Genomic DNA, 18,539 nt, shown 5'->3' on the forward strand with positions numbered 1-18,539 from the left:
TTATCCACAGTGAGAGCAAGATCGTTGATGTGACTCCACCCAGTTAGGCAATCCACCTCACACCTGTACACCTCCTTGTCACCATCAAAAACATTCTCTCTTCTAAGAAAAAAGTAGATCAAATAAATTTCTGTTTGCTTCTTCCAAAATGTTTCAGGATGCTCATTGCTGTATTATTCTATCAATCATATTTTATTATAAGTTTCAATGCCAATTCTTTCCTCGCTATGCAATTATCCCGATAACATTTCACTTCCTCATTTCCTTTTCGTTACAGATAGCACCTTTTTATTGAATGAACTGATTCTCAGAAAGGGAGGGGGTGGGGGCATCAGCTTGGTGAGTGTGCAGGTGGATTATAATACTGAAATACGGTATTATAACCATAACCCTAATATAGTAATATCACAAACATATCCACAATGCTTTGACAGGATGGCCCAGGCGTGAAGGTAGCTCTAGCTGTTCTTTTATGGTGAAATCAAGGATGTACTTTATGTAAACAAGACACACAAAACAAAGGATAATGAATGGCAGGTGAAAGATTTCAAATTGTTTTGGTTGTTGAAGCAAAATGTTCCTGACTTACATCATGAGCTGGCACCTGATCAAAGTCAAAATGATTTACCATTTTCAATCATTGTTGTAGATGTTCCCATTTTTCATGCACTTGACACAACCGGATTTTGGTGGTTCTCAGTTAGTCTGCCATGTCAAATTGCTTTAGGTTGTAAGTTGACTTAGTTTGCAAATCAGTAAATTAAAATTCCTGAAGCAAGACCACAGTAACTGAAATCAAGTTGATTTACTTTCTCTTCCTGTCACTCTTCGGACATGATACCAACTGGCTGCATCATCAGATCAACAAATTTACACAGAATTCAATTATGAAAAAAAGAAAATCAATATTTTTAAGATCTTTCATAATAATGCTGCAAAGAGCTAATAAGCAAGTGCTATTTAGAAGGAACTTTGTAATTAATGTACAATAAGATCTAATAAAAAAACAGAAAATAAATAAGCAGACGTTGGACAAGATACTGCTAGAGAGATTAGGAAAGGGTTGGTTGTAAGTTTTCTGACCATGTCTGACATTGGATTTTGGAGATCAGTGATGAGTATTAAAGAGCATCAAAACCCAGCACATACAGTAAGATCCAATCCCCCCCAGTGAAACGAGTTGAACAAGTCTGGCCATTCTCCTTTGACCCCTCTCATTAGCAAGGCATTTTCCCCCACTGCTCCCTGGATGTTTTTTTCTGCTTTTCACACCAATTCTCTGGAAAGTCCAGAGACTGTTGTGCTTAAAGATCTCAGGAGATCATAATTTTCTGAGATACTCAAACTAACTCATATGTCACCAACAATGTCAAAGTCATTTAGATCACATTTTTCCCCCATTCTGATGTTTGGTCTAAACCACAATTGAACCCCTTGACCATGCATGCATGCTTGTATATATTGAGTTGCTGCCAAATGATTGGCTGATTAGATATTGGCATTAGCGAGCAGGTAGAGCTAATAAAATGGCATTGAATGTAAGTGCACGATTAAAGTACAAAAATAGCACAAGCAATATGTTTCATAGCCTATTGCCCAAAGATGCTCGTTTCTAATTACGGAAAACTACTTAATTCAGAAAGGTCATTCTCATTACAAAACCAGAGGTAAAGAGACTAATAGATATACAAGATTTCTCATATTTCTGTAAATAGGATTGGACAGGAAAGTCAAATAACCCATCAACATTGATTATCCTGGACTGTACAAAGGGAAGGTTAGGGTGTTATTAATGATAACTGCTGCATTCTTCGCCTTCAAGTTAACAAAAGAGCAGCAAGTGTTTGGCAGAAATTAAAACTGTCTCTATGGTAGCTTGTTCCAAGTGATATCACATAGGATCCAGGGTGAGCTAGCCAGGTGGATACTAAATTCACTTGGTGGAAGGAGATAGAGGATGATACTAGGGAATGTCTTTTCCGGATGGAGGATTGAGAGCACAGTTGTGCCACAGGGATCAATGCTGTGTCCCTATCTTTTGTCATATCATTGTCCTGTGTATCAATGATATGGAAAACAATCTGGTTTTAGATTAACACTCAATTGGTGCTGCAGTGTACAGTGAAGAAGCAGTTTGAAGTTTTAAGCCGGATCTAGATTCATTCAAAAAGTAGACAAAGGAATGACAGATGGATTTTAATTCAGACAGCTGCAAAATGATATATTTTGAGAAGTTAAACCAAAGCAGGACTTACATTGTAAACATCAAGACCTCCTCCCTCACCTCCAGTCGGGGCTCCAAACAGCCCTTCCAGGTGAGGCAACACTTTACCTGAGCATCTGCTGAGGTCATCTACTGTGGCCAGTGCTCCCAATGCGGCCTCATCTACACTTGTGGGACCCGTCATAAATTGGGGGACCGCTTCATCAAAGAACCCCACTCCATCTGCCACAAGTGGAGCTCCCCAGTGGCCAAACATTTTAATTCTGATTCCCAGTCCCATTCTGACACGTCAGTCCATGGCCTCCCCTTGTGCCAAAGTGAAGCAACTCTCAGGGTGGAGGAGCAACACCTTTTATTCCATCTGGGTAGCACCTAATCTGATGGCATGAATTAGTCCTTTCGTTAAAAAAAAACTCCCCCCCGCCCTGCCCTTCCTCTATTCCCCAATCTGAAATTTTATCTATTACTTCCCGCAGGTGCCCTCCTACTTCCCTTTCCCCTATGGTCCACTCTCTTCTCCTATCGTATTCCTTCTTCTCTAGCCCTTGATCTTTCCCACTCACCTGGCTTCACCTATCACCTTCCAGCTTGCCTTCTTCCCCTCACTCCCACTTTCTTTTCTGATATCTTCCCCATTCCTTCTCAATCCTCAAGAAAGCATTCGACCTGAAACATCCACTTTGCATTCCTTTGCATAGATGCTGCCTGTTCCTCCAGCATTTGTGCGTTGCTCTGGATTTTCCTCATCTATAGACCATCTCATGTTTAAGGTGAAGGTTTTAGATTTTAAAAAATGTGAATTTAATTACTACATCATTGTATTTACAATGTTACTATAGAGATCAGATTTAGCATCCATCTAAATTGGAACTGCATTATCTAAACCATTGACTGCATTGCTCTCCAATGATAAGATGTACGTACACGTATGTATTAATTAATTAATTAATTTGTTTCTTTATTTAGATGTCTGAAAACTGTCCTTCCAGCCCAATGAGCCCACTTATAACCATGTCAACAATTAACCTACTTGCCTATATCTCTTTGGGAGGTCAGAAGAAGTCCAGCACACAAAGGAGCCCCACACGCTCATGAGGAGAACATTCTAACTCCTTATAGGTAGCAGTAGGAATTGAACCCACGGTGCTGGCGCTGTGATAGCATTACTCCAGCTGCTATGCCTCCATGTTCCCCATGGTAAGATATTCCATTGTCTGCCATTCATTGGAAAACAAGATTCTCTAAAATTCCCTTTTGGACAGAAACATAGAAAACCTACAACACAATACAGGCCTTTCAGCCCACAATGCTGTGCTGGACATGTACTTACTTTAGAAATTACCTAGGGTTACCCATAGCCCTCTATTTTTCTAAGCTCCATGTACCTATCCAGGAGTCTCTGAAAATACCCTATCATATCCGTCTCCACCACTATCACTTGCAGCCCATTCCACACACTGGCCACTCTCTGTATAAAAAAACTTACCCCTGAATTCCCCTCTGTACCTTTGTCCAAGCACCTTAAAACTGCCTTCTCATGTTAGCCATTTCAGCTCTGGGAAAAAACCTCTGACTATCCGCACGATCAATGCCTCTCATCATCTTATACAATTCTATCAGGTCACCTGTCATCCTCTGTCACTCCAAGGAGAAAAGGCCAAGTTCACTCAACCTTTTCTCGAAGGCATGCTTCCCAATCTAGGCAACATCCTTGTAAATCTCCTATGCACCCTTTCTATACTTTCCACACCCTTCCTGTAATGAGGTGACCGGAACTGAGTACAGTACTCCAAGTGGGGTCAGACCAGGGTCCTATATCACTATAACATTACCTCTTGGCTCTTGAACTCAGTCCCACAGTTGATGAAGGCCAATGTATTGTATACCTTCTTAAACACACAGTTAACCTGCATAGTAGCTTTGAGTTTCCTATGGACACAGACACCAAGATCCCTCTGATCCTCCATACTGCCAAGAGTCTTACCATTAATACTATGTTCCACCATTATATTTAACCTACCAAAATGAACCACTTCACACTTATCTGGGTTGAATTCCATCTGTCACTTCTCAGGCCAGTTTTGCATCCTATCAACGTTCCTCTGTAACCTCTGACAGCCCTCCACACTATCCACAACACCCACATCCTTTGTGTCATCAGCAAATTTACTAATTTATTAAATCCACTTCCTCATCCAGGTCATTTGTAAAAATCATGAAGAGAAGAGGTCCCAGAACAGATCTTTGAGGCACACCACTGGCCACTGACCTCCATGCAGAATCTGACCCATCTACACCCCACTCATTGCCTTCTGTGAGCAAGCTAATTCTGGATCCACAAAGCAATGTCCCCTTGGATCCCATGCCTCCTTACTTTCTCAATAAGCCTTGCATGGGGTATCTTATCAAATGCCTTGCTGAAATCCATATACACTACATCTACTGCTCTACCTTCATCAATGTGTCTGATCATATCCTCAAAAAATTAAATCAGGCTAGTAAGGCATGACCTGCCTTTGACAAATCCATGCTGACTATTCCTAATCATATTATACCTCTTCCAAATGTTCATAAATCCTGCCTCTCAGGATCTTCTCCATCAACTTATCCTCACTGAAGTAAGACCCACTGGTCTATAATTTCCTGGGCTATCTCTACTCCATTTCTTGAATAAGGGAACCACATCTACAACATTCCAATCCTCCAGAATCTCTCCCGTCCCCATTGATGATGCAAAGATCATTGCCAGAGGCTCAGCAATCTCCTCCCTCACCTCCCACAGTAGCCTGGGTTACAACTCGTCCGGTCATGGTGACTTATCCAACTTGATGCTTTTCAAAATCTCCAGCACATCATCCTTCTTAATGTCTATATGCTCAAGCTTCTCAGTCTGCTGTTAGTCATGCCTACAATTGCCAAGGTCCTTTTCGTAGTGAATACTGAAGCAAGGTATTCATTAAGGACCTCCACTATCTCCTCCAATTCCATACACACTTTTCCACTGTCACACTTGATTGGTCCTATTCTCTCATATCTTATCCTCTTGCTCTTCACATACTTGTAGCATGCCTTGGGGTTTTCCTTAATCCTGTTCAACAAGGCCTTCTAATGGCCCCTTCTAGCTCTCCTAATTTATTCTTAAGCTCCTTCCTGCTAGCCTTATAATCTTCTAGATCTCTATCATTACCTAGTTTTTTGAACATTTAGTAAACTTTACTTTTCTTCTTGACTAGATTTTCAAAAGTCTTTGTACACCATGGTTCCTGTACCCTTCCATCCTTCCTGTCTGATTGGAACGTGCCTATGTGGAACACCATGTTAATATCCCCCGAACATTTGCCACATTTCTGCCATACATTTCCCTGAGAACATCTGTTCTCAATTATTAGATATGATCCTATAGCTATCACCTCTTGGTTTGGTCTCCTTTATTCTAGCTTTTCATTATTTTAGGATAAGGCTCTTAAGGTGACCATCAACATTTTGTAATTCTATAAGTGACCTATTCAATCATTCCTCAGACTTGTAATGTTTTGGCTCTTGTATCACTGTGTGAATAATTTTGAAACCACCACCAAAACAATATGAAGTTAATCTTCTTTAATTAATAACATACAACTCTTAGATGGGCGGAATAGTTAAGAAGCAGGGAGCAATTCTCATTACTCTCCATTTATTCTCTCTGTTCATTTTGATTTTCCTGCATTAAGCATATGAATGTGAGAAGAAGCAGAATAGGGCAATCAACCCTTCGTGCCTGAACCATCATTTTACCGTGGCATCATTTTCCAGCACAAGTCGTTGATCCCATTAATATCCAAAAATCTTTCATTCATCATATTGTAGATAGTAAACATTATGAGCATCAATAACTTGTGCAAAGAATTCTAGTTGCTAACCACACTCAGCATGTCATCCCCGTAGTAGATGGCTAATTCATTGTTTTGAGATTGTGACCCCTAGTTTTAGACAAAGCAGCTGGTGGAAACATTACTTTGCGGCTAATCTATTCAAGCCAAAATTTTATGTGTCTCATTGAGATCACTTTCCATTTTTCGAAATACTGACCGAATCTATTTATTATTTCCTCATTGGGCATATCCCTGGTCTAACCATTAATTTGGTCCATCTTCATTGCATTCCTCTATAACAGATAGTTCCTTTGGGAGATCAGAGCTGCACACAATAATCCAGTTGTGATACTTACAGGATCTGATATAATTTCTGTTAGATATATTTATTCACATACTATATTCTCCTGTTATATTAGCTAACATCCTATTTATCTTCCTAATTGCTTGCTATACCAGAAATAAGCTGCTGGAGGAAAGCAAAATGACACACAAAATGCTAGAGGAACTCAGCAGGCCGGGCAGCATCTATGGAAATGAGTATAGTCAATGTTTTGGGCTGACACCCTTCATCAGAACTGCTAATGAAGGGACTTGGATTTCCAGCATCTGCAGATTTTCTCTTGTTTGTACTGGAGGCATTCAATAGGTCAAGCAGCATTTATAGAGGCAAGGTGATGGTTTATGTTTTGGGTTAAGACCCCGTACCATGATTATAAGTATTAATGGGAGACAGCCAGTATGAAGAGGTAAAGAGGTAGGGGAGAGGGATGAGGCAGGAGCTGGCAAACACTAGGTAGATCAAGTGAGGAGGGGGTGATAGGAAGATGCGGACAGGGGGTGGAACTACTTTTGGAGATAGGGATAAAGACTGATAGGTCAGAGGTGATAAGTGGAGATAACAAAGGACTGTAATTTTGGAGAACCAATAAAGACACAAGATGCCAGAAATCTTGGCTCAGTCCCAAAATGTCAATTGTTTATTCCCCTTTGTAGATGCTGTCTGTCCTGCTGAGTTCCTCCAGTATTTTGTATGTGGAACCAAATAAGGAGGGGTTGTGGGCAGATGGGAGCAGTACAGGGGAGCAAATAGAGGACTTAGTGAATGAGTGTGAAGTTGATAGTCAGATGGAACAAAGTAGGGAAAGGAAAGGAACTAGATCACAGAGAACTGGGTATTGGGGGTGTATGGGAAGGAAAGGGTTGTGTGAGAGGGACTGGGTAAATTATAAGGAGAGAGAAAGGAACAAAAGGTGTGTTGGTTACCAAAAAATGAAATTATTGCTCATGCCGTTAGATTATAAACTACATAGGCATAATATGAGTTGCTATTTCTCTAGTTATTAGATAGCCTACGGGGGTTTGCGAGCACAGAGCTTTGGAGCCTCTGCGCCATGGGGGGCAGGTTGAGGGAGGCTTAAAAGTGAGGCTGAAGATTTCGAATAAAGTTTTTTCCTTCGACTGCAGTTACCGACTCCGTGTCGTAATTTTAGCGCTGCGTTTAGCACACCGCTATAAGTTGCTATTTCTCTAGTTTATGCTTCACTTCACCATGGTTGTGGAAAAAGGCAAGGTCAGTCAGGGTACAAATAGGAAAAAGGAGATAACATTGCTTACAAATTTGAGATCAAGATGGCCACTAAGGACAAAGTGCTGATGTTCTGCAAAGTGGTTGCCCTGATCTCACTGAAGCAAAGTAGGCCACATGGAAAGCACCAAGGGCAATGGACAAGGTTGGAGGAAGTGAATGCAAATTTGTACTTCTCTTGGAAGATCTGTTTAGGTCGCTAGATGGTGGTGAGAGGAGAGGCTCAATTCTAAAGTATTTCTGGCACTCTGGCTTGTTTTAGTTTTCCAGGAATTTCACAGTTCCACATTGCGTTTCCTGTCTTTCTCTGATCTGTTCACATTCCTCTCCTTCTGCTTGACAGATGAGCTACAATCAAAAAGGCTTCATGGACCTCTCTCAGCCAGAGCCATCACCACTAGTATTATTCAGTCTCCATTCAATTGCCTATATTGCCTTTGTTCTCCCTCTCCCCTCTAAATTCTCTATGTGGTTTCTGTGGTTTTCACTCTCTTCGGATAGTGCCCAACAGTAGAGGGTGCTCTGTCTGTTGGATTTGTTCGGGATAGTGCCATTCTACTTAACTTTGCAACAAATAACTGTGTGTGAGGTGTGAGAGAAACACAAAAACTCTCCACAGTAGAGATTAATGAAAAAGTCTTCTGTGTTCACATCTTGAAGAACCAAAGAACTACTGCTCCCACAGTTGGCTCCTTCTACCCATAATCTCTCAGCCCTCTTTAGTACACCTATCAACTCCTGTCACAACTCTTCCCCTCTTCTCTTTGTACCAGCCATCTTCTCTCTCTGTCCTGAGATGGGGTTTGGACCTGAAATGTCACTGTCCCTTTCTTCCCTCAAATGTTGCTTGACCCGAGTTTGCTTTCACTCCAGATGCCAGCACCTGCATTTCTCATGTCTCCAAAGAATTATGTTATTGCTATTCACTAGCAACAGGTTGAAGCTGCCTTTTGTGTTATTGAAGAACATTTGAAGTTCAAATCAAATCAAATTTAATTATCTCTTGACCATACCTGGACACAGTGGAACCGTCTTCCATTCCTGTGTTCCTCAGGGGGCCATGGAGCAAAGCACACACAGCCCACTTAAAACAGAGAGCAAAAGACTTAGTCATGTAAAAAAGACGCATATATCAAAGCCGAAAGTCAATTTTATTATCAAAGTATGTCACCATAGACAACCATGCAATTCATTTTCCTGTGGGCATACTCAGCAAATTTACAGAACAGAAACCATACCAGGATCAATGGAAGATCAATCAGAGTGCAAACGATAACAAAATGTGCAAATGCAAATATAAATAAATTGCAATAAAAAATAAGAACATGAGATTCTGACATAAAGAGTCCTTAAAGTGAGACCATTGTTTGTAGAAACATTAAAATGATGGGCCATGTGAGTGCAGTTATCTCCTTTTATTTTCAAGAGCCTGATAGTTGAAGGGTAATAACTTGAATCTGGTAGTGTGAGTCCTGAGGCTTTTGTACCTTCTACCTAATGGCAGAAGCGAGAAGAGAGTATAACCTAGGTGATGGAGATCTCCGATAATGGATGCTGCTTTCCTACAACAGTGTTTCATTTCGATGTGCTCAGTTGTTGGAAGGGCTTTACTCATGATGTACTGGGCCCATCTTTTATTTCATTGACATGTATGGGCATCTGATTACTGCTAATGGAAAAAAATCTTAACAGCTTGTGGTTGAATTTAACTGTGATAAGATTCTGAGTGGGTGATGCAAATTCTGCTCATGTCATCATAATTCCCACTTCCTCTGTCAATGGATGTTGACAACTGATGTCACTTTAAGAAAATCTGCAAGGTCCAGATGGAACATTCATATCCATGACTATAATAAAGGTTATTTTAGAATAATTTTTCATAAGCAGTTCCATTGAGCCATATAAGAACCAGTTCTGCTTTCATCCACTTATACCTCAAGTTGTAATTGTGTTTTTTGACTGTCATGGAAGCTGAATAACGTGTTAATAGGAAATTTCTTCCTGATCACAAGGTGCAAAGATGACTGTTGTGAATGTTCCAAATAACTGGAAGCAAGCACATGGATAAAACAATAATTTAGTCACAATTCATTGATTGCAGCGCCGGGTTCTTTGGTAATAAAGAAACACTGACTTCCTTTCATTGTATATGTTGATGCTTCAATATACAGGTGAAAAATAAAAATAATTTTTTTCCAACACTACCCTTAGGAGAAATAAAGAATCTAAAATCAAAATGGAAAATGTGGGAAGAATTCAGGCATCAATAAAAATGTTATAAAAAATGTTTCCTTCTTGAAAGATCCTGCTGAAAATGTTGAGCATCTTCAACAATTCATGTTGTAATTCAGTAAGTCACAGAACTTGGCTTTCAAGACAAAAAGTTGTTCTGCATAAACCACATGCTTTTTTTTACTTCAAATTGCATGGATTGGGCAGCAAAACATAAGCTATTTACTCCAACAGTATCACATGAGCATCACGCAATGTTATTTTATCTAACCTCATCAACACACACAACTCCTTCCTCTGTTTACTTCACAGCAACTAAAATCTATCATTGCTACTTGCTTTAGCATTATTTAATGATATTTTGGACCAATGACATCCAACACATACCATGATGAACCTACTCTAAAGTCCAAAGATCATGGAGCACAATATTAACCTATTGAAGTTTAAAGAGTTTGTATGATGAATATCTAACTACTATTTAAATTATGTAGCTTGTGTAGGAGAAAATGTTACTATAATACTCTATAATCTACCTCTCCATCCAACATCTCTATTCTTTGGGCTGGACAGAACAAATCTAAATGGGTTCTCTACCTGACTAAAAGATCATTGTACATTCCCAGTTAAAGTGTGACATCTAGTACTATGAGAGTTCTAGTGCTTCAGTTATATATCTCTGTGCTGAATGTGAAAATACATGTTTGATATCCACTTGTATAAAATTGCTATATTTTATTATGTTCTACAAAACGATTTGGGAATATTTTCAAAAGTTTTAGGTTCCTGTTGAGAAATCAGTTACATACATAGTCTGTGAAAAACCATTCCAATTTAAAGATGTATCACTGTATGACCAATTACATTCACAGTACATCTTTAGAATAGAATAACATCTGAGGATTGTTTATAGAAATGCAAATACTGATAGACTCAGGGTTAGAATGGCTGCTGAGTTCTTGCTTTTTCAACATGGCTTGCAGATTGGAATGCCAGCACCTGCAAATTCATCACAGAAGGATCCCGAATGTGAGCACAAACAGTTCAGTGGGCTGAACAGAAACATTCTGTGAACTTGAATATAATGCATGATGGCAAATAACTTGCAGAGCAAGACAAGGTAACAAACACTTTTGGAGAACTTAATTCAGAGAATGAATCCAAGGAATTAATTTGGAAATAATTAGCTCAATCTGACCTTTCACCTTGTTCAGAGTTCAGTTACCAAATTAGAATCAGAATCAGGTTTAATATCACCAGAATATGTCACAAAATTTGTTAAATTTGTGGCAGCAATACATGATAAGTATAGAAACAATACTGAATTACTACATATATACAGACACAGAGTATATTAAATAGTTAAATTAACCAGTGCAAAAACAGCTATTTGAAAAAAAAGTAGAGATAGAGTTCATGGGTTCAACATTCATTTAGAAATCAGATAGTGAGGGAAGAAGCTGTTCTTCAATCACTGTGTACCTTCAGACTTCTGTACCTCCTTCCTGATGGTAACAATGAGAAGAGGGTAAGTCCTGGGTGGTGGGGGTCTTTGATGATGGAAGCTGATTTTCTGAGGCACTGCACCTTGAAGGTGTCTTGAAAATGATGGGAGGCTAGTATCCATGTTGGAGCTGTCTAATTTTGTAACTCTCTGCAATTTACTTCGATCCTGTGCAGTAACACCCCCCCCCCCCACCACTCCATACAATATGGTGATGCCGCCAGCCAGAATACTTTCCATGGTACATCTGTAGAAGTTTTTGAGTGTTTAGGTGATAAACCAAATCTTCTGAAACTCATGGTGAAATATAGTCGCTGATTTGCCTTCTTTATAGTTGCATCAATACGTTGGTACCTGGTTAGATCCTCAGAGGTACTGACAGTCAGGAACTTTAAATTGCTCACTCTCTCCATTTCTGCTCCACCTATGAAGGTTAGTATGTAATCCCTCATCTTACCTTCCCTTGTCTGAAATCCACAATCATCTCTTTCATCTTACAGACTATGAGTGCAAGGTTGTTGTTGTGACACCACTCAATCAGTTGGTATGTCTCCCTCCTGCACACCCTCTCATCACCATTTGAGATTCTGCCAACAATGGTCGTATCATTGGCAAATTTATAGATGGCATTGGAGTTGTGCCTAGCCATACAGTGATGAGTATAAAGAGAGCAGAGCAGTGGGCTAAGCACACATCCCAAGGTGCACCAGTGTTGATCGGCGAATGTCCCACAATACAATAATAGCCTCCCTTCATCTCACTATACTATACTGTGCATTCTGAGTAGGCAATTCCAAGATTCTATATGATATTAAGGGAGAAAGTTTAATCCCATGGCTATGTGGGCTGCCAGTGGCAAGAGCTTGTGGACTCAAATGCAAAAAATTTCCAAGAAATCTGCAGCTTAAAGAAGCATGACCTAAGTGTTAACTAAAGTTCACTCACCTCTGAATCAACCCTCTATGCAACTTTTAGGACTGTGGCTCTGAGTGTACTAAATAAAAACTGCAACCCAATGAAATCCCACATTTTATTTTCAGAGGTTTCAATCAACTGGGTCACACCCTTTTAAATGGGGATGCATGAATTTCAGGGAAGCATTCATATTGCTACGCTACAGTTATAGTGCAAATGCTTTCCTGGAACAGGAGATGAGCAGCAGAACAAAGAAATCTCACTGGAACACAATGAAGGAAAATAGGACCAGGAATAGGTCACCTAAACAACAACCCCATTGCCTTCCGCACCCCAAAGTCAGTCCTGCCACGTCCAGTTTTAGCGGTAGTGCAAAGAAAGACTGATTATTACTCTAGTAATCATTTGGTTATTCAGTTCCATTTTAGACTGCAAAGGACATCTTGTGCCATATGGGCAGGAAAAATATCACCACAAGTTGCTGCTGTGTGAGGAGACTATATCCTAGCATTACCCTCCAGAGCAAATGAGCTCATTTTAGGACAAGGCAAGTTATGTCAGGCCTGGAGGTAGTCTTCCCTCTAGCAATCAGAAAAGCAGATGAAAGACATTTCATCTGTTATAACAGGCTGTTATTGTGTAAAAGCTGCAAATTATATTTCATTGTAACTCATATAATTAATTGTATCTTGCTTAATTGAGGTGACATCAAATCAGCTGTGACCAAAGCTAAGTGGCATTTTCCTAATATGCACGTCCCTCTTTTGATCCACGATGAAAAATGTACAAGGCGATTAATTTCTCTGCTGACGGGGGTGGGGGGGGGGGGTCATGAGAGGAAGAAGGCAGAGTTGAACTCAGCAGCTGAGGAGGGCCCAGACTCATGGAATCTATGCTGCCACTTCAGCAGATCAGGAAATGTGGTCATGGTAACACGTTCACCTATATCCTGATCAGTGAATAATTTACATCCTCTCAGTCTGCCATCATGAGTCTATTCCAGTTCATCACTCTTTATGCCAACTCTTCTTCATATTTTAGCATCCAAACTGTCCAGCCACCACTGTTATTTATAAGAAATAGGGACATTCACCCCTCGCACCAACACTGCCATGCAATAGAATGCTTACTTTAGCATCACTTTCAGCAACTAATCCCATATCCTTTGATTTCCTTAATATCCAAAGATGAATCTCTCTCAATCTTGAAATTACTTCATGACAGAGTCTCTACAAGCCTCTGAGTAAAAACATTTCTTTTCATAATAATCATCACAGAGTACTGCAGCACAGAAACAAGCCCTTCAGCCCATCTAGTCCATGCTGAGCTATTATTCCGTTTAGTCCCTTCCACCCCACCTGAGTGCAAAACCTCACACTTCTCTATGTTAAATTCCATCTGCCATTTTTCAGCCCAATTTTTTTGCTGGTGGTCTAGATTCTGCTCCATCAGCACAGATATACCACAAGGCTGTGTGCTTAGCCCCCTTGCTCTACTCACTTTATACTTATGACTGTGAGGCCAAGCATAGTTCCCATGCCATATTTAACTTTGCTGATGTCAGCACTGTTGTTGGCTGAGTCAAACACGGTGACAAATCAGCATCTTTGCATATTAAGGGACATTGAAAATCTGGCTGAATGGTGCTGCAACAACCTCTCACTCAACATCAGCAAGCCCAAGGAGGATTATTGACTTCAGGAGGAGGTCCATGAGCTACTCCTCATCAGGGCATCAGAGATGGAGAGGGTCAGCAACTTTAAGTTCCCCGATGTAAATATTTCAGAGGAACTGTCCTGGGCCCAGCATGTAAGTACCATCATGAAGAAAGCACAGCAATTTACTTCCTTGGAGGCTTGCAAAGATTCAGCATGATATCTAAAACTTCGACAATCTCCTATAGGTGTGTGGTGGAGAGTATATTGACTGGTCGCATCACAGCCTGGTATGGAAGCACCAGTGCTCTTAAATAGAAAGTCCTACAAAAAAAATGTGGATATTGCCCAATCCGTTACGAGTAAACCTACCCCACCACAGGGGATATCTAAATGGAGAACCTGTCACAGGAGAGCAGCATCCATTATCAAGGACCCCCACCACCCATGTCATGCTCTCTTCTTGATGTTGCCATCAGGAAGAAGATACAGCAGCCTCAGGACCTGCACCACCAGGTTTAGTTATAATTCTTACCCTTCAACCATCAGGCTCTTGAACTAGAGGGGGTAGCTTCAGTTAGCTTTACTTACCCCATCACTGAACCTTTGGGCTCACTTTCAAGGACTCCATCTCATGCTCTTGATATTTATTGCTTATTTATTTATTATTATTTTGCTTTTTTTTTCTTTTTGGATTTATACAGTTTATTGTCTTCTGCAAATTGGGTGTTTTCCATCCTTTTGAGTATAGTCTTTCTTGGATTCTTTTGTGCTTCTTGGATTTACTGTGTTTGCCTGCAAGAAAACACACATCAGGGTTGTATATGGTGAGCTATATGTACTTGGAAAATAAATTTTCTTTAAACTTTGCTGAGGCTTTGTTATCTTTCCTCGCTGTCCTGTACACCCACAAGTCATCCATAAATTTTGTGATCAGTTCACATTGTCCTCCAAATCATTAATATAGATGACTAACAACGCCACACCCAGCATTGATCCCTGGAGGCCCATGGTCACAGGCCTCCAGTCAGAGGGGCAATTGTCTGGTTTCTCACACTAAGTCCATATAACCATATAACAATTACAGCATGGAAACAGGCCATCTCGGCCCTCCTAGTCCATGCCGAACTCTTAATCTCACCTAGTCCCACCTACCCACACCCAGCCCATAACCCTCCACTCCTTTCCTGTCCATATCCCTATCCAATTTTACCTTAAATGACACAACTGAACTGGCCTCTACTACTTCTACAGGAAGCTCATTCCATACAGCTATCACTCTCTGAGTAAAGAAATACCCCCTCGTGTTTCCCTTAAACTTCTGCCCTCTAACTCTCAAATCATGTTCTCTCGTTTGAATCTCCCCTACTCTCAATGGAAACAGCCTATTCACGTCAACTCTATCTATCCCTCTCAAAATTTTAAATACCTCGATCAAATCCCCCCCTCAACCTTCTACGCTCCAATGAATAGAGACCTAACTTGTTCAACCTTTCTCTGTAACTTAAGTGCTGAAACCCAGGTAACATCCTAATAAATCGTCTCAGCACTCTCTCTAATTTATTGATATCTTTCCTATAATTCGGTGACCAGAACTGTACACAATATTCCAAATTTGGCCTTACCAATGCCTTGTACAATTTTAACATTACATCCCAGCTTCTGTAGTCAATGCTCTGATTTATAAAGTCCAGCGTTCCAAAAGCCTTCTTCACCACCCTATCTACATGAGACTCCACCTTCATGGAACTATGCACTGTTATTCCTAGATCTCTCTAGTTCCACTGCATTCCTCAATGCCCTACCATTTACCCTGTATGTTCTATTTGGATTATTCCTGCCAAAATGTAGAACCTCACACTTCTCGCATTAAACTCCATCTGCCAATGTTCAGCCCATTCTTCTAACCGGCATAAATCTCCCTGCAAGCTTTGAAAACCCACCTCATTATCCACAACACCTCCTACCTTACTTACTTACTCATCCAATTTACCACCCCATCATCCAGATCATTTATGTATATTACAAACAACATTGGGCCCAAAACAGATCCCTGAGGCACCCCGCTAGTCACTGGCCTCCATCCCGATAAACAATTATCCACCACTACTCTCTGGCATCTCCCATCTAGCCACTGTTGAATCCATTTTATTACTCCAGCATTAATACCTAATGACTGAACCTTCTTAACTAACCTTCCATGTGGAACTTTGTCAAAGGCCTTGCTGAAGTCCATATAGACTACATCCACTGCCTTACCCTCGTCAACATTCCTCGTAACGTCTTCAAAAAATTCAATAAGGTTTGTCAAACATGACCTTCCACGCACAAATCCATGCTCGCTACTCCTAATCAGATCCTGTTATCCAGATAATTATAAATACTATCTCTAAGAATACTTTCCATTAATTTACCCACCACTGATGTCAAACTGACAGGTCTATAATTGCTAGGCTTACTTCTAGAACCCTTTTTAAACAATGGAACCACATGAGCAATACGCCAATCCTCCGGCACAATCCCCGTTTCTAATGACATCTGAAAGATCTCCGTCAGAGCTCCTGCTATCTCTACACAAACTTCCCTCAAGGTCCTGGGGAATATCCTGTCAGGATCCAGAGATTTATCGACTTTTAAATTTCTTAAAAGCACCAGTACTTCCACCTCTTTAATTGTCATAGGTTCCATAACTTCCTTACTTGTTTCCCACACCTTACACAATTTAATATCCTTCTCCTTAGTGAATACCGAAGAGAAGAAATCATTCAAAATCTCTCCCATCTCCCTCGGCTCCACACATAGCTGGCCACCCTGATTCTCTAAGGGACCAATTTTATCCCTCACTATCCTCTTGCTTTTAATATAACTGTAGAAACCTTTTGGATTTACTTTCACCTTATTTGCCAAACCAACCTCGTATCTTCTTTTAGCTTTTCTAATCTCTTTCTTAAGATTCCTTAATGTTAATGTCAATGTTAAGATGCAACTTATTACTTCATCTTGACTGCTAAGCGACTGTAACTTTTGGACCTGCCTCCCATGCATGATTTTGTCCAAGATCATGTAGACAACATCCACTAATTTTGCTTCATCAGCTTTCCTGGTAACCTTCTCAAAGGACTCTATAACTTTGGTTATACATGACCTACCACACACAAAGCCATGTTAATTATCTCTAATCAAACGCTGTCTATCCAAGTATTTATATATCCTTTCCCTTAAAATACCATTCAATAAGTAACCCAATACTGATATCAGGCTCACTGGTCTATAACTTCCCATCTTATACTTAGAGACTCTCTTGAACAACGGAGCATTAGCTGTCTTCCTGCTCTCTGGTACCTCACCCTGGGTATCCTGAATGGCTGACCACTTATTTTGGAACCATGAAGATGGAAGTCACAGAGTTCAAATATCACGTGGACAGTCAGGGGCTTTTTCCCAGGGCTGAAATGGTTGCCACAAGAGGACACAGGTTTAAAGCGGTGGGGAGTAGGTACAGAGGAGATGTCAGGGGTAAGTTTCTTTACTCAAGAGAGTGGTGAGTGCGTGAAATGGGCTGACGACAACAGTGGTGGAGGTGGATTTGATCGGGTCTTTTAAGAAACTTTTAGATAGGTACATGAAGCTTAGTAAAATAGAGGACTATAGGTAACCCTAGTAATTTCTAAGGTAGGAAAAAGTTTGGCACAGCTTTGTAGGCCGAAGGGCCTGTATTGTGCTGTAGGCTTTCTATGTTTCTATGTTCTATGTTCTAAATATGTTGCATTCATTTTTGCATATCATAATGCAGGATTTTTTAAGCTTGGGGAAAACTCACCACGGTGAACAAAATCCAGTGAAAAATGCTTCTTGCCTTCTTCTAGATCACTTGCACCAACATCCCCTTTTCTTCTCCTATGCATCAGCATCCTGGCTGTCATCCAAAGTGTGAATGTGTGCATTACACAGCTCTTGTAATTCTTAACACAAAAATACAACTGCAGATGCTGTGGATCAAAGAATACATACAGGAATTGGGGTCTTGGCCCGAAACGTTGGCTACTCTTTTCTCACAGATGCTGCCTGGCCCACTGAGTTCTTCCAGCGTTGTGTACGTATTCTTGTAATCCTAATTTATAGTATATTGTGTGATGCACAATATGAAGACCTAAGCTCTGCACTTTGGAATTGTCTTCAGAACTACAGTTGTACATGAAGCATGCCTCCAGCATTCTATTGGCTTGTTCAATGATGTTCTTTTGAAGGTTTTGATTGTACTGCTCCTAGACCTCATTGATGTGGTTCCTCAGTAATCACTACTGAAAGTAGTATGCATTGACTCCGAACAACCAGCCAGGACATTGCAGATGCTAGAATCTGGAACAAGAAACAATCTGCTGGAGGAACTTAATGGGTCAAGATGTGTTGGTAGGAAAAATGAAATTGTTACTTTTTGGGCAAAAACCTTTCATCTGGACTGAGTGCAAAGAGGAAAAAATAGACGACATAAAGAGGAGAAGGGAAGTAGGGATTCAGGAGCCACCTGGACCAACAATGGGTGAAGGTTTATAGGCAGGTGGACCCACGT

The 18,539-nt window shown here is 40.5% G+C and overlaps 1 long non-coding RNA gene across 2 annotated transcripts in view; it reads right to left on the reverse strand.

Annotated features, from left to right (window-relative positions):
• Positions 1–8,783: 8,783 nt before the first annotated feature.
• The window catches only part of LOC132381180 (uncharacterized), a 42,675-nt gene continuing 32,919 nt past the window's right edge, over positions 8,784–18,539 (reverse strand). For both annotated transcript variants that reach the window (XR_009507964.1, XR_009507963.1), the window contains one exon: positions 8,784–14,764. This is a non-coding gene — a long non-coding RNA (uncharacterized LOC132381180). The remainder of the gene's footprint in view (positions 14,765–18,539) is intronic.

The sequence above is a fragment of the Hypanus sabinus genome, chromosome 25, assembly GCF_030144855.1.
Source record: "Hypanus sabinus isolate sHypSab1 chromosome 25, sHypSab1.hap1, whole genome shotgun sequence".
In the NCBI taxonomy this organism is placed as follows: Eukaryota; Metazoa; Chordata; class Chondrichthyes; order Myliobatiformes; family Dasyatidae; genus Hypanus; species Hypanus sabinus.